This window comes from Chenopodium album, chromosome 21 (genome assembly GCF_948465745.1).
Source record: "Chenopodium album chromosome 21, dcCheAlbu1.1, whole genome shotgun sequence".
Taxonomy (NCBI): domain Eukaryota; kingdom Viridiplantae; phylum Streptophyta; class Magnoliopsida; order Caryophyllales; family Amaranthaceae; genus Chenopodium; species Chenopodium album.
The window spans coordinates 38,406,014-38,421,281 of record NC_137854.1 but is presented as its reverse complement, the minus strand read 5'-3'; the positions used below and the strand labels follow the sequence as shown (position 1 = coordinate 38,421,281).

The 15,268-nt window shown below is 38.3% G+C and overlaps 1 non-coding gene across 1 annotated transcript; it reads right to left on the bottom strand.

Moving 5' to 3' along the window:
• Window positions 1–7,444: 7,444 nt before the first annotated feature.
• Window positions 7,445–7,551, bottom strand: LOC145603253 (small nucleolar RNA R71). Its single transcript, XR_014104778.1, has one exon. It is a non-coding gene; the product is annotated as a small nucleolar RNA R71 (small nucleolar RNA).
• Window positions 7,552–15,268: the final 7,717 nt, after the last annotated feature.

The following is a 15,268-nucleotide window of genomic DNA, read 5'->3' as shown; positions in this document are numbered from 1 at the left end:
CCAAATGGTTTAAAAAAAAAAAAAAAAAAAAAAACCCTTATTTCAAATTCTTTAATTTATGGTATAATTGAGTCAAATTTAATGACCAAAGATTATTCAATGGATTATTAGTTCACCCATACATATAACATTAACATTTAAAGGGATCAATATAAACATCAGCAATGGGACAATCATGGATCATCTATGGATCTACCTTCACCCTATGACAAATTGGTCTAGGCCGCACCTACAACTAAAGAGAGAGTCTACTTCATAAGTTGAAGAAGGTTCCATCCCAAAATCACATGGCAATAAGAGATATAGTCCCCTAGCCTTATAATAAAGTGTTTAACTCTTTTAACTTTTATCAATGTGGAACACTTATATAATATATATATGTTGTTTGGGAAGACTATGCCTCAACAAATATCCTAGGCGCAAGAAGCCTAATCCATTCCACTAAAATTGGTTGATTGCTCTCACCTTAAACTAATTAGGCATAACTTTTACTCTATCTCCAAGCTTGAAAAACCATGACACATAATCATTGCTAAACCTAACCAACAACCAAAGCAATGCAAGCTAATTCATGTCCCATAATTTATTCATTAAAGATGGATCCATATTTCGATTATCACTTTCTTAAAGCTTGAGCAAAATTGGGCACATGAATTGACTAAGTCATAGGTAAGAGAGACAGTGAATAAACAAACATACGGAATAATTACGGACCAAATTTAAAAAACTTACTAAAATCTACTAATAAGACAATATTTTAGAGACAGAAAGAGTTCTTACTCCGTAGTTGACATAATGACAGAAACCAAAGATTAAGCAACCAAGCAAGGGAGAAATATTTGAAAATTTGAGTAAAGTTGGAAGCAAGGCATTACTATGTAGTAGCACACATGATTAAGCCATCACTACTAAACAACATTTACACTGCTTTAACAGCTTTACTAGTACTGACCCCTTTTATTTGTACTGTTTTTTGCGGTGGGGGGTATCCCTTTCTTCTTTGATTGCGACGTCACACGTCAGTGCACCAGTTCTCTGTCAAATTTCAATTGGGATAATCCAACGTGTATATCCCCCTTATCGCCTTTTTACCTCTTATCAAGTACTCCCTCCGTTTTTAAACTTGCTCCAATTTTCTTGGGCGTGTATGCCGAAACTATTTTTTGATCAATTATATCTTTAATTATCAATAAATATAATTTCTAATAATAAAAATTAATAATTTATTCATTGTGACGATTCCAATAAATACCCACAAGACTATATTATTTCTTATGTATAAATCACAAATATTAGTCAAAGTAGAACAAATGAATAGTCTAAAGAATAGAAATGGAACAAATATTTAAAAATAAAGAGAGTACTGTAATAATCCATATATACTCGAATTTGTGTCTTTAGAAAAGGCGGACCTAATATTATCGACTAGCCAAACAAGTTGGTTATAGACGATGATATGTATAATAATCTTATGTTGTATCCTTGTAAGTTTGAGGGAATAAGTTCGGATCTTACATCTATCATACTTGTGTACTTAAAATAAACATAATCTAGAGTTTGTTATATTAAACCGATATATGTCAATACGGAGTATAAATTAAATTCCAACAATATTTGTATTGATAATTAAAGTTTAAGAAAGTGGAAGTGCCTAATTGTTTATGTATAATGTTACGTATGTAGGTGATTTATTCAAAAAAAAAAAAAAAAAATTACCTGCCACGTGGTTCAAGGAGAATGGTTACAAATCTCATTTATTAGACATGTATTTAGTCGAATATGATTTCAATTAGAGAATTCCTATATTAATCAATTAATTTATGCACCAATATTTTTACTTGTACAAGTATATATACGTATGTAGTATATGCATTTTTTACTTATACAAGTATATATACGTATGTAGTATATACATAATGCTCATAGTATCAATGATATAAAGTATAAACTAATTATAATAATGATTTATTAGAGCATTTCGTATTTTATAAACTAATTCTATAGATTAATTGTATTTGTATTAGCTTATTCTATAAGTAAGAAAGTTTGGAGTCTGTCTCATACATGATGATTAATACGAAGTACGGAGTATTAATTAGTGGAGTGCTAGCCAGCTTAACTTATAGGACCCGCATAACATAAGCCATGCATACATGCAACTAATCATGATGAAAAGACCACTAATAATTAAGATTTGTACTAAATCTTATAGCTTAACTAACGTGTACTAAGATCGAATGTAACTAGCTAGTACTTTGTACGTGGTACTTGATTGGCTTACATGCATACATGGTATTACATACTACCTCCGTTTTTTATTAGCTGACACATTTTGATTTTAGCACTATTCAGTATTCACGCACCTCCCTTTGACCATGTTTTGTAATTTATGTGTGAAAAAAATATAGTCAAGTGAGATCTGTTAGATTCGTCACAATATATATTTTCAAAATATCAACTATTTATAATTTTTTCTTATCGGTAATTAAAGATATTAATAATTGAATTTGTGCATTGGTAAACGTGACTAAAGAAACATGTCAACTAAAAAGAAATGGAGAAAATATGTTCCTTAATGTTCTTGATACTTTTTATTTGTATAGGAATTAACAATAAGAAAAAGATGGTATCGTAAAAACTAGGCAACAAGTAGGGAGAATAAAAACCAATAATTGAACAACGAACAAACAATAATGCAAGATGTTCGGGTAAAACCTATATCAACTCATTGCAAGTAGGTCAGGTGAGCTGTGAATGGTAAAAATTCCTTGCCAAAAGTAGAAAAAAGTGAAAATATAAATTAAATAAGCTAAGAACACTAAGATATATTATACTTGTAAAAAAATGTTTTTTTTGTACAAATATTGCTTGTTGAAATAAGGGATTCTTAAATCTTGATAATTATGCAAGCTAAGCTTCATGTTTGTGAGAAGACAGAAAAGTGTAGCTTAAATTAATTACTACAAATTAAAGTCACGCTAAAACATTTGAGAAATATGATTAAATAAACGTGCACTAATATAAGTTGAGCATTTTGAAATTTAGAATTGATGCTTGTTCCACTTGTTGATTATATACACTTATATTCTTATTAAAACTTAAAATTCATTCCCTTTTTTCCCTCGTTCTATATTAAAGCGCAGATATTTATACATTTTTTTTTTCGAATAATACATCGTTCAAACATATAAAACTTCATTAGTCCCATCTATCATTCAAGATCACCAACCCATATCTTTAGTAAAATGTATGTACAAGATTTAGGTTGTGAACATGGATAAAATTATCTATAGATTACTAAACATTTAATTATCGACTCAATCTTCTCATACTGTAGTTAAATTTGTTTTTTATATTGTCATTTTTTGGTGCAAATTTATATTGTCATTCACTAGCTACATAGGAATATTTTGTTTTCAAAAGAAAGAGAGCATAAAGCATGAGTATGACACACCTTGATGTTAAAAAGTATAGCTAAAACCAACATCTTTTTTCTCTCTCTAAAATCGAGAGCCTCTCTCACTAAAGGTGAGTTCTTCCTAGCTTTGCTAGGGTTCTTCAGGCATCAAGGTCTGAATCAGCTGCACTATTGCAGTTCTATTGATCTTGCTCAGTTGATTAAAACAAGAAAGGTTGCATAGCATCTAGGTAGGAGATTTTACAATCTCTTTGCTTCTGTTTTGGATTAACTATCCTTTTCTATGTCCAAAAAATTTTCTTGTTAAACACAAAAACCACTCGGATTCCAAGTAAAGGCTGCAACCTTTCCCAATCAATTCCCTCAACCAAGAAAGGTTGTGCGCCACCTTTCCGTTCATGCAGCCAATACTCTTGCAGCAATTAATGCCCAACGATTATACTGGTGCAGTGAGAATAGCTAGAGGCGGCTAGCTATTTAATTGTGTTTGTTTACAACAAATTCCTGTTCCCCACGCTCAATTTTACCCCCTCCCCAAGAACTTCTGGTTTTTGTATAAATGAGAATGAACCTGCAGCAATTATAACTCAACTCCTCATTCTCTTCTTCTGTCTTTTTCTCCAGTTTCTTTCGTTATTATTCCCTCTTCTTAACTTCTTATTCTTTCATTCCTCTTGTCTTAACATGAGCAATAGCAATCAATCACCAAATGAGCGTGAAAATGCAGATCTAAGAGGGGGACCTCTAATCCCAAATCCTCCAGATTTTGACGCTGATAATATTAACATTAACTTCAACTTGAGTGTGATTGGCCTATTCGTAGGTCCTCACCCTCCTCCTGTCTCTTTTGTACAACAAGTAGTAAATGCAAGGTGGATAAGGAATGGAGAAATAAGGGTTTATAGATCAGGACCCTATTTCTTATTCGAGTGCAGTACAATTGAAGATCAACGGGAATTGGTTCGAGTAAGCACTGCGATTATTGATGGAAGAATCATCAATTTGAGGCAATACCAAATTGACTACGTGCCGCAGCAAATGAGTTTTTCTCTTACAAGAATGTGGGTTAGGGTTTACGGATTGCCTCTAGCCTATCTCACGTAAGGCTGGGCGAGGCAAATTTTCAGGCATGTAGGTTACATCGAGGAGATGGATCTTGAAGGGGAAGGGCTACCTCTTCAAGCTGAACTCAGAGCTAGGGTTCTTGTGGATTTGTCGATCCCTCTAATCCCGGGGTGCTTTATACCCTTGGAGGGTAATAGAGTGATATGGGTATATTTGAGATATGAGGGTTTGTATAGGTTTTGTAAGCTTTGTGGATGTGCAGGACATGCTACTTCTCGCTGCAAGTTGCACCCAGTCACGGCAAGAAGACGGGTGAGAAGAAGACTCGACGAGGTAGAAGCTGAGGGGATAAGAGTTCTCTACGGCCCTAGAGAATACCCATTCTACTCAAACTTCATCCGTGGGTTGCCTGATTGGTATAGGTTTCGCAACACCGGGGTGGACTTGAGACACCACGACCACCCGGAAGATAATCCCTTGTATAGGAGGGTTCCAAGGGAAGCAGATGTGTTCGAAGCGGAACATCCTTTCGAGGGTCACTCCTCATCGCCGGAGAGCAATGAGAGTGACCATTTTCACTCTGGGAATGAAGAATTTTCTTCCGAAGAATCAGAATTGATAGAGCTCGAGGAGATAGATCCGGTGCAAATTGATCTTGCTCTATCTCCTGGTAGAAGACTAGGGTTGGGAAATGACCCATATGCCGAGTTCTTGGTTCCAAGGCAACAAATTTCTAGTAGGGAGATGGCAACAAGAAGTGCGCAACGACAACTCTTTATTGATGAGCAAGGGGGAGTGATATGTCTAGTTTATGTAGTATTTTACCCTCGTCCCTTGGTCATTATTAGTAGTGTTTTTGGCTCTTTAGAGCCATTTTTATTACTAATATGTGTTTTCTAGTGTTTTCGTAGTTTTGGTTGAGTTTTGTAGGGAATTGCACCTTTGGAGTACTTTCCCGGGATTTTATGGAGCAACTACGAGCATTAGAGGAGCACGGCCATCTTTCGTAGCCCAAGATCGGTTAGAGTAATCAAACCGGTGAATAAGGGCTCGACTTGTGTGAAGACGAGGCATTTGGACCGAATGATTAAAGCCCCAAAGAGGATATTTGGTTTGGGCCAAGTTACGAGCCTAAACGAGGAGTCCAAGCGGCCCAAGGGTGTCCGCCCGGTGGTCTGCCCGGTGGTCTGCCCGATGGTCCGCCCGATGGTCCGCCCGGTGGTCCGCCCGATGGTTCGCCCGATGGCGCGCCCGATCGGGCAAAGAAGACTTATATCGCAACAAAAAGGCGCGCCCGGTCGGGCGGTGTGGCGCCCGGTCGGGCGCGTGTCTCTGATAGATCTTTTAAGCATCGTTTAGTTTGTTTTAGTTTAGGATTCTTGCTTATTATAAATATGTTTTTGTTAAGCAAGTTTAGGATTCCTTTTTTACACTTCGTTATTCTTCCTTTACTTTGGTAATTCTTTCTCTTAGATTTTCTCTCTCTACTTAAGCTTATTTTCTCTCTCTACACTATATACTTTGTTCTTTACTCAACTCTTTATTCTGATTACTTTGGTAACGATTTCTTTTCTCTTAATCTCAGTTATTTATTTTATTCCTTCTATCATGTTTTATTTTGTTGCTTTGATTAGTTTAGATTTAATTATGTGTGAGTAGTTCTTTTTCTAGGGTTTATGGGGATCCATAAATAATATGAAGGGGTAATTTATTGTTGTTAATTATCAATGCTATATTAATTTCATATTGATTGATTTAATGCTCTGTGACTAGATTAGGCCTGATCTTTTATGCATGAGTTTGACAATATTGATTCGAGATTCGAGAGATGAGAATTGATGTTTAGGTCTAGTTTCAATAGGCAGGTTAATCTATAAATGGTTAAGTCGAGATTCGAGAGATGAGATTTAATACCGGTAGATTAATTCTGTGATTGTAATACGTAGCGAAAGCCCTTTATTATCTGGTTAATTGATGCATTAATGATTGGTTATTATGTTTTACCCTGGAATATTATTTATTGGTGAACCTATGCCCTAGGTCCTTAATTCATTGATTCCTCTTATTTTATTTTCCCTACTTATATTCTTCGTAGTATAATCTTTAAATCACAACAAATTGTTACTAATAATTTAGATTGCTATTAATTAGTTAGAAATAGAAAGACTAGTTTCCCTGTGGATTCGACCCTACTTCCCTATCTACTTTAGTTAGAGGACTTAGGTAATTACTTTTGATTAGGTGATGCGACTTTAGCCTGTCAAAATTTGGCGCCGTTGCCGGGGAAACGGTTATATTTTTTATTTCTAATTGTTTTTGTAGTCTAGATTATTTTCCTTCGTCCCGGAGAACATAAGTTTTTTGGGACAGTTCTCATATCTGTTGTCTAGTTCTTTGTTTATGCCCAGGTGTTCCAGATCAGGCTACATTCCTTTCGATCCTGAGATCGAGCGCTCTTTCCATAGGCAAAAGAATTTATACAAGCAAATACTGGCGAGTTCTGGTGGTGAAATTCCTAGAGACCCTTCATCTGATTCTAGTGATCCAGACACTTCTTCAGAATCAGAATTAGAGATGGGAGAAAATCCACCTAAAAAGCTCAGCGACTATTCTCAGCCATCTTTGGCGCATTTTCCCCACCTTTCTCCTACGCCAGATCTTGAGGGAGTTCAATTCGAGATCAAGCCCCAGTTCATCACGATGATAGAAAGGAAGCAATTTAGTGGAGCTAAGGGTGAAGACCCAAATCTACACATTGCTGACTACTGTCAATATTGTAACACTATACGGCAAGCTGGGGTCACGCAAGACCAAATAAGGGAGATTCTCTTTCCTTTCTCTTTATGTGGAAAAGCTAAACTGTGGTTTAATGGTTTAAATAGAACTGCACTTGGCATTACTAATTGGGAGACTCTTGTTTTGAATTTTTATAACAAGTATTACCCTGCAGAGAAAACAGCTCTATTGAGAAGCGCAATTCAAAATTTCGCCCAAGAGCCAGATGAGTCACTATATGAAGCTTGGGAGAGATTCAAAGACCTGCAGAGAGAGTGCCCTCATCATAACTTAGCACAGTGGCAGTTGATACAAGCTTTCTACAATGGGATCGGAAATTCTTCTAGAGCAATTTTGGATTCTGCAGCTAATGGGAGGTTTATGAACCTCAATGTTGATGATGCAGGTCAGGTTATTGAAGATATGGCGATCCATAATTCCCAATATGGGAATCCTAGAGGTTTTGCAAACAAGGGAAAACACCACGTCGATTCTGTATCCTTTTTGCAATCTCAATTAACCTCTATTTGTCAGAAATTGGATAACCTTACTACTGCTAATTCTAAAATAACTAATGTTTCTGCAATTGATAATAATGCTAATGATGCTTTCTGTGAAAATTGTGGAATTGTAGGTCATTGGGAACATGAGTGTAGGAGTTCTATGGAGCAGGTCAACGCTTTTCAGTCCATCAAGCAAAATAACCCATACTCCAACACCTATAATAATCCCGGGTATCGGAACCATCCTTACCTTTCCTATAGGAGCAGTAATGTGCAAAATCCCACACCTCCACCTCCACAACAACCAGCACCACCACCTCAGCAGAAATATTACCATCCCAATGCTGGCCAGAAAAACCAACCGCAAACTCCTCCACCACCTTCTGACCCAGCTTTATCAGAAATTAGAGCGATGTTAACTAGTATGCAAAAGCATATGGAGAGTAGAGACTCACAAATTGACTCGATTGTAGCCCACAATAAAGTCATAGATACTCAAATTGCACAGTTAGCCGCTGCTCTTCAGGTTCGCCCACAAGGAGCCCTACCATCGCAACCAGTACAACCCACAGATCAGGCGTTTGCAATTACCCTCAGGAGTGGTTCACACTATGATGGGCCTCCTATGCCCAAAGAAGATGAACCTGTTTCAATAAAAATTGCTAATCCTGATTCCTTTATACCAAGGGATATTAATCCTAGCCCTGCAGGGCTAAAGGGTAGTACTAATATTTCTGATGTTATATTGCAGGGTAAAACTTCAGGGAAGGTTGTAACTCAAGACAGGAATAATGATGTGCAACAACCAATTATCAAACTACCATTCCCAAATCGACATTTGAAAAGCACCATGGATAAGCAGTTTGGTAAGTTCCTTGACATGGTGAAGGATTTGCAGGTAACAGTTCCCTTTACAGAATTAATCACGCAAATACCTGCATATGCAAAATTCATGAAAGAAATATTGACTAGGAAAAGGTCTATTAGTGAGGTAGAGACTGTTGCTTTTACTGCTGAATGCAGTGCCGTACTACAAAATAAATCTCCACCCAAACTAAAAGATCCCGGTAGTTTTTCTATCCCTTGTCATATTGGCAATTTAATGATTGATAATGCATTGTGTGATTTGGGCGCTAGTGTTAGTGTCATGCCATTATCTGTGTGTTTAAAGCTAAAAATGGGTAAATTAAAGTCTACTAATATTACTCTGCAAATGGCTGATCGTTCTTCTAAATACCCCATAGGCATTCTAGAAGACGTCCCTGTTAGAGTAGGTAAATTTTATATACCTGTGGATTTTGTTGTTCTTGATATGGCTGAGGATTTGCATACCCCAATTATCTTGGGTAGACCCTTCCTTAATACTGCTGGAGCAATTATAGATGTGAACTGTGGTAAATTGACACTATCAGTAGGGGATGATAAAATTGTTTTTAATTTGAATAATACCCCTAAAAGCCCCATGCTAGAGGAGAAGTGTTATAAAATTGATGTGGTTGGTAATTGTTCTAATAAGCCCCAAGCTTTTGTTAAAGATCCCTTGGAGGCGGTATCGTGTGTTGCATCTTCTACAGGTACAACTAACCAATGGAAAGAGGAAGTGGACGCAATAGAGAAAACCTTATACTGTGAAGGTCTTGGTTTTGAAGATGAGAAAGTGGAAATGAGTACACAAGTTGCGGAAATTGAGCCTATAGTGAGAGTTCCACCAGATCGTGTTGTAATAGCTCAACAAAGTGATAAATCGAGGCAACCAACGGTCAAAAAGGGTTCTCAATCGAACAAAAGTAAAGACCCACCAGTTCAAGCCAACGAGGATCCACCCAATAGGGTGAATTGGCACCTTACAGGGCGTGTTAGGAAGCCGAGTCGTGGTTTAAAAATCGCTCAACCGGGTGAAGAACCACCCGACCAGGCGATAGGCCAAGGGGCTTAACTTCCCGACATGTAGTAAGAGGGTCGTGCAGGACCTAAATAAACCAGCGCTTTGCGGGAGGCAACCCGTATTTTTCTTGTTTTTTTTTTTTTATTTTTTTTTATTTTTAGTCTTCTTTCTATTTCTTGTGAGAGGAGAGAGGAGAGAGTTTAATGAGTTTATTGAGTCGTACAGGTTAGAAGGAAAAGAGTTAGTCAAATTTGGAAAAAAAAGAGAAAGAGTCTCTCGTACCAAACATTGCCTCGGGCCCGACCGGGCGAAGGACCGCCCGACCGGGCGCGAGAGCAAGGGTGAAAAATTGACAATTTTTGCCCGACCGGGCGAAGGACCGCCCGACCGGGCGCGAGAGTTGACGAGTACGGACATTTCGACCGCCCGACCGGGCGGTATGGCGCCCGACCGGGCGCGAGAACAAAGAGAATTTAGAGGGTTTATACCGCCCTACCGGGCGGTGTGGCGCCCTACCGGGCGGTATGGCGCCCGACCGGGCGCGAGAGCGGATAAGCAAAACTGCTCCACTTTGACAGGCCATAACTTTTGCGTTTCTTATCCGTTTTTGGCGTGTGACCTATCGTTGGAAAGCTCTTCAAGTCTACTTTCCAATGCAATTGGAATCATTGAATTATCAATTATACATCAAAAGTTATGATCAGAATAGTGCACCTGAATCAATTTTTATCTTTTTTCCACTAACACTTTGTTTCTTTCTTGCCCAATTTTGTTCCAAAGAGATGCATTGCAATCTTGAGGCTTTGGTGACATTGATGTGGTTATGATGAAGAGTAGTCACCTTGAATACTTGCTTCCCCTTAAGACAATGAGGACATTGTCTGATTTAGCTTGGGGGGAGGTTCTCGTGTTCATATGGTATATCTTTCACTCTCTCTCTTGGTATGCTTAGTGTAGTTTTACTGCTTTCTTAGTGTAGTTTTATTGCTTTCCTATAAGAAAAATACAAAAAAATTGAAAAAGTAAAAAATCCAAAAATACGTTCCAATGAATTGTAAATCATGCTTCTCTATGCCCCCATACTTGAGAAAATTTGTTTTGATTCTTGGTTATTGATGATAAGCATTGTGGACTTGTTGGTCATGATTTGAAGTTTAATTGCTTGGATGCCTAAACATGCGTCAATTTTGTCCAACTACTTGTGAATGTAGTGCTTGACTAGTTGATTTGGTTAGGAATGTGTGTTTAGTTCCTGGTATGTCAATGAATTTGAGTATTGGTTTGCAACTATGAGTAGTATTTCATGACTCACCTATTATGCACATGAGGAGGACGAAGGCGTTCATTCTTTTAGGTAGCCTTCAGACGATATTAGATACATTTGTTCCCTTCTTGCTACCCATGTTGTTGCTTGTGCCCTTTTATTGTTTATTTAGCCACATTACAAGCCTTTTTAGCCCCATTGGTTACTAGTCCCAAGCTTGGCTTGGGGGAGCTATAGTTAGTGAGGTGAGGGATTTGTAGTGTGCACATTATTTGCACAATGTGGAGGTATAAGAAGAGTAATTTGTTCTTTGATTTTTGTGATTGGAAAAAATAAGAATTTGTGTTTCAAAGTTGAAATTTCCAATGTGGAATAAAAAGAAAAAAAAGCAAAAGAAAAAAATTGTTATATGTTCAAATTATATATATGAAAGTTGCCCAAGAAAAATTCAAAGGAAAAAAAAAAGTATCAAGTTTGAAAAAAGAATGAGTTCAAAGTTTGTTTATTCACTCAAGTTCTACATTGTCATATTTTTATGAGTGAAATTGTAAGTGTTGGGATTGTTTATGTTGTTTGGAGTAGTATTTGGTGGATTCTTGTTGGAGTTAGTTATGTTGGAGATGTTGATCATTGGTTTTATTAGGATTTGGCTCCCTTTAAGCATGGCTTTTCTCTCACATGTTCCCAAATATTTCTTACCCTTTATCCTAGCCTTACATTACAAGCTTTAAAGACCTTCCGACCTTGTGCATAGAGTTGTGTAGATGTGAAAGTGTTGTTTATCAATGCAAATTATGAATTGACATATTCCGAGTCGACTATTAGGTTGAGTGCTTATCTTTTTAAACACACGAGTGTGTGAGTTTGGGAGGGCATTGTTCACATAAAAGGGTGGTTGGAGAGCGATCGAGTACATCTTTTACTCGCCACATAAATGAGAGTTGAGTGTGTGAGCACTAGTCTTGAATTCTATATGCTCGTGTGGTTTGCTCTATTTGACAATTATTGGGGAGGAAGAGTGATTGGATGAATGAGATTGATTGATATTGAAGCATGCTCATTAGATTTTCCTTGAATCGTCTGTGCTTGATTTGATTATTGGGGTGAGGAATGTTTTATATGTTCATTGATGAGCTCTTTGCTTAGGGACAAGCAAAGGTTTGGCTTGGGGGAGTTTGATATGTCTAGTTTATGTAGTATTTTACCCTCGTCCCTTGGTCATTATTAGTAGTGTTTTTGGCTCTTTAGAGCCATTTTTATTACTAATATGTGTTTTCTAGTGTTTTCGTAGTTTTGGTTGAGTTTTGTAGGGAATTGCACCTTTGGAGTACTTTCCCGGGATTTTATGGAGCAACTACGAGCATTGGAGGAGCACGGCCATCTTTCGTAGCCCAAGATCGGTTAGAGTAATCAAACCGGTGAATAAGGGCTCGACTTGTGTGAAGACGAGGCATTTGGACCGAATGATTAAAGCCCCAAAGAGGATATTTGGTTTGGGCCAAGTTACGAGCCTAAACGAGGAGTCCAAGCGGCCCAAGGGTGTCCGCCCGGTGGTCTGCCCGGTGGTCTGCCCGATGGTCCGCCCGATGGTCCGCCCGGTGGTCCGCCCGATGGTCCGCCCGATGGCGCGCCCGATCGGGCAAAGAAGACTTATATCGCAACAAAAAGGCGCGCCCGGTCGGGCGGTGTGGCGCCCGGTCGGGCGCGTGTCTCTGATAGATCTTTTAAGCATCGTTTAGTTTGTTTTAGTTTAGGATTCTTGCTTATTATAAATATGTTTTTGTTAAGCAAGTTTAGGATTCCTTTTTTACACTTCGTTATTCTTCCTTTACTTTGGTAATTCTTTCTCTTAGATTTTCTCTCTCTACTTAAGCTTATTTTCTCTCTCTACACTATATACTTTGTTCTTTACTCAACTCTTTATTCTGATTACTTTGGTAACGATTTCTTTTCTCTTAATCTCAGTTATTTATTTTATTCCTTCTATCATGTTTTATTTTGTTGCTTTGATTAGTTTAGATTTAATTATGTGTGAGTAGTTCTTTTTCTAGGGTTTATGGGGATCCATAAATAATATGAAGGGGTAATTTATTGTTGTTAATTATCAATGCTATATTAATTTCATATTGATTGATTTAATGCTCTGTGACTAGATTAGGCCTGATCTTTTATGCATGAGTTTGACAATATTGATTCGAGATTCGAGAGATGAGAATTGATGTTTAGGTCTAGTTTCAATAGGCAGGTTAATCTATAAATGGTTAAGTCGAGATTCGAGAGATGAGATTTAATACCGGTAGATTAATTCTGTGATTGTAATACGTAGCGAAAGCCCTTTATTATCTGGTTAATTGATGCATTAATGATTGGTTATTATGTTTTACCCTGGAATATTATTTATTGGTGAACCTATGCCCTAGGTCCTTAATTCATTGATTCCTCTTATTTTATTTTCCCTACTTATATTCTTCGTAGTATAATCTTTAAATCACAACAAATTGTTACTAATAATTTAGATTGCTATTAATTAGTTAGAAATAGAAAGACTAGTTTCCCTGTGGATTCGACCCTACTTCCTTATCTACTTTAGTTAGAGGACTTAGGTAATTACTTTTGATTAGGTGATGCGACTTTAGCCTGTCAGGGAGGTCAAAGTAGGATGATGGGCTTGGAGAATGATCCTAGGGAAGTAGGAGGGTGGCTTCCTCCGTCACCAAGGAACAGCCCACCTCCTCCACCAAGACGCAACTTCGCGGGCTCGACTTTCGAGGTGGGGGAGCCCTCGTCTGCCCAGCATGGAAGCGGCAGAGGCGGTGGGCCGGGGTCGCTGTTCCGCACCCTTGGAATTTCTGAGTGGGCAACGGCCCCGGTTTGGACAGAGAGGCAGCAGGTGGGCTTGGTGGATCGTAGAGGAGGCAATCCAAGGGTTAATGGGCTCGGAAATGGGTTTGAAGTGCAGTTAGGGGCGACAGATTCGATGGTCATGGCGACTAGGAGGCATGACGAGGAGAACTTATCGGATGAAGAGTATGCTAGTATAATGGAAGCTAGCACGGTGCTTGCTTTGGGGATACGGGATGCAAGAAGAGAGGAAATAAGGGAAATGCATCGTATGGCAAGAGGCACTACACACCCCTTTTCGCAATTGTCACCGGAAGACCTAGGAGGGTTACCTAACCTCCCTCTTACGGAGTTTGACCCGCCAAACACCCCGGTATCACACATTAGCTCTTTCAATTTCACTAATTTGTTTAATTTTGATGATAGTGCGAACAACAAGGATAGGATAAGGGAGGCAATAGGGCATCTTCCACACTCTTGTGATGATGGTTCAGTCCGGTATAGTGAGGAGTATCAAACTTGGGTTGAGCGTAAGAGGCTCAAGAGACTTCATAGGTGGTCCGAGAAAGGGGGATTCAACATTTGGAGGAAGGATGACAAAGGAAATAGGAAATTTGCTTCAAAAGCACTATCGGATCCGGACATGGCACGTGAGTTAGGAGTTGAAATAGGAAAAGGGCAAAAAACAAAAGGCATCAAGAGGTTTCTTCTTCTTCCTCCGAACCAGTCAAGAGGCAAAAGAGCGAAAAGGTGACTTCCGCTCTAAGGGTTGTAGTGGATGACATGGACATCGACTTGCAAATCTCAATCTTCGAATCAGTAAGAATTTCTTCAAATGGAGAGGCGGCCGACTCAAAGAGGCCTACAAATGGGATATGAGAGTGGTAGCTTGGAATTGTAGGGGCTTGAATGATCCACACTCCCTTGCAATTCCTTATCTAGTGTGGCTCTTTAGGACTAAGTCACCTATGTTTTTGTTTGTCTCGGAAACAAAAACGAATTTTGTTAATGCGGCTAGTAAGCTAAGTATGTTGTACCCTTCTTCCTCTTTTGGTAGTGATTCGGATGGAAGTAGTGGGGGTTTACTTGTTTTAGGATGGTCTAGTAATGTAGTTGAATGTTTGTATGCTACTAAGAACTTCATCTTATGTAAAATCTATGATGCTAATGGAAAGTTCAAGTATGTCTTGTTTCTTTACGGAGAGCCTCAAGTAGAAAATAGGAAAATTGTGTGGGAACAACTTCAATGGATATTGGAGGAGTTCAAAAATGTTCTAGTCATTGGAGACTTTAACCAAGTAGAAAGTGGAAGTGACAAAATGGGGGGCACAAATCAAATCAGAGGTATTAACTCTTTTCTAGATTGGCGGTTTAGTAGCAATGTTACGGAGGTTCCTTTTTCGGGGCCAAGGTTCACTTGGAGCAACAAAAGGGATGGGAATGATCTCATTTTGGAAAAGTTGGATCGGGCCTACATAACGGAGGAATGGTTCCAACATTCTCCGGATGGCACTATA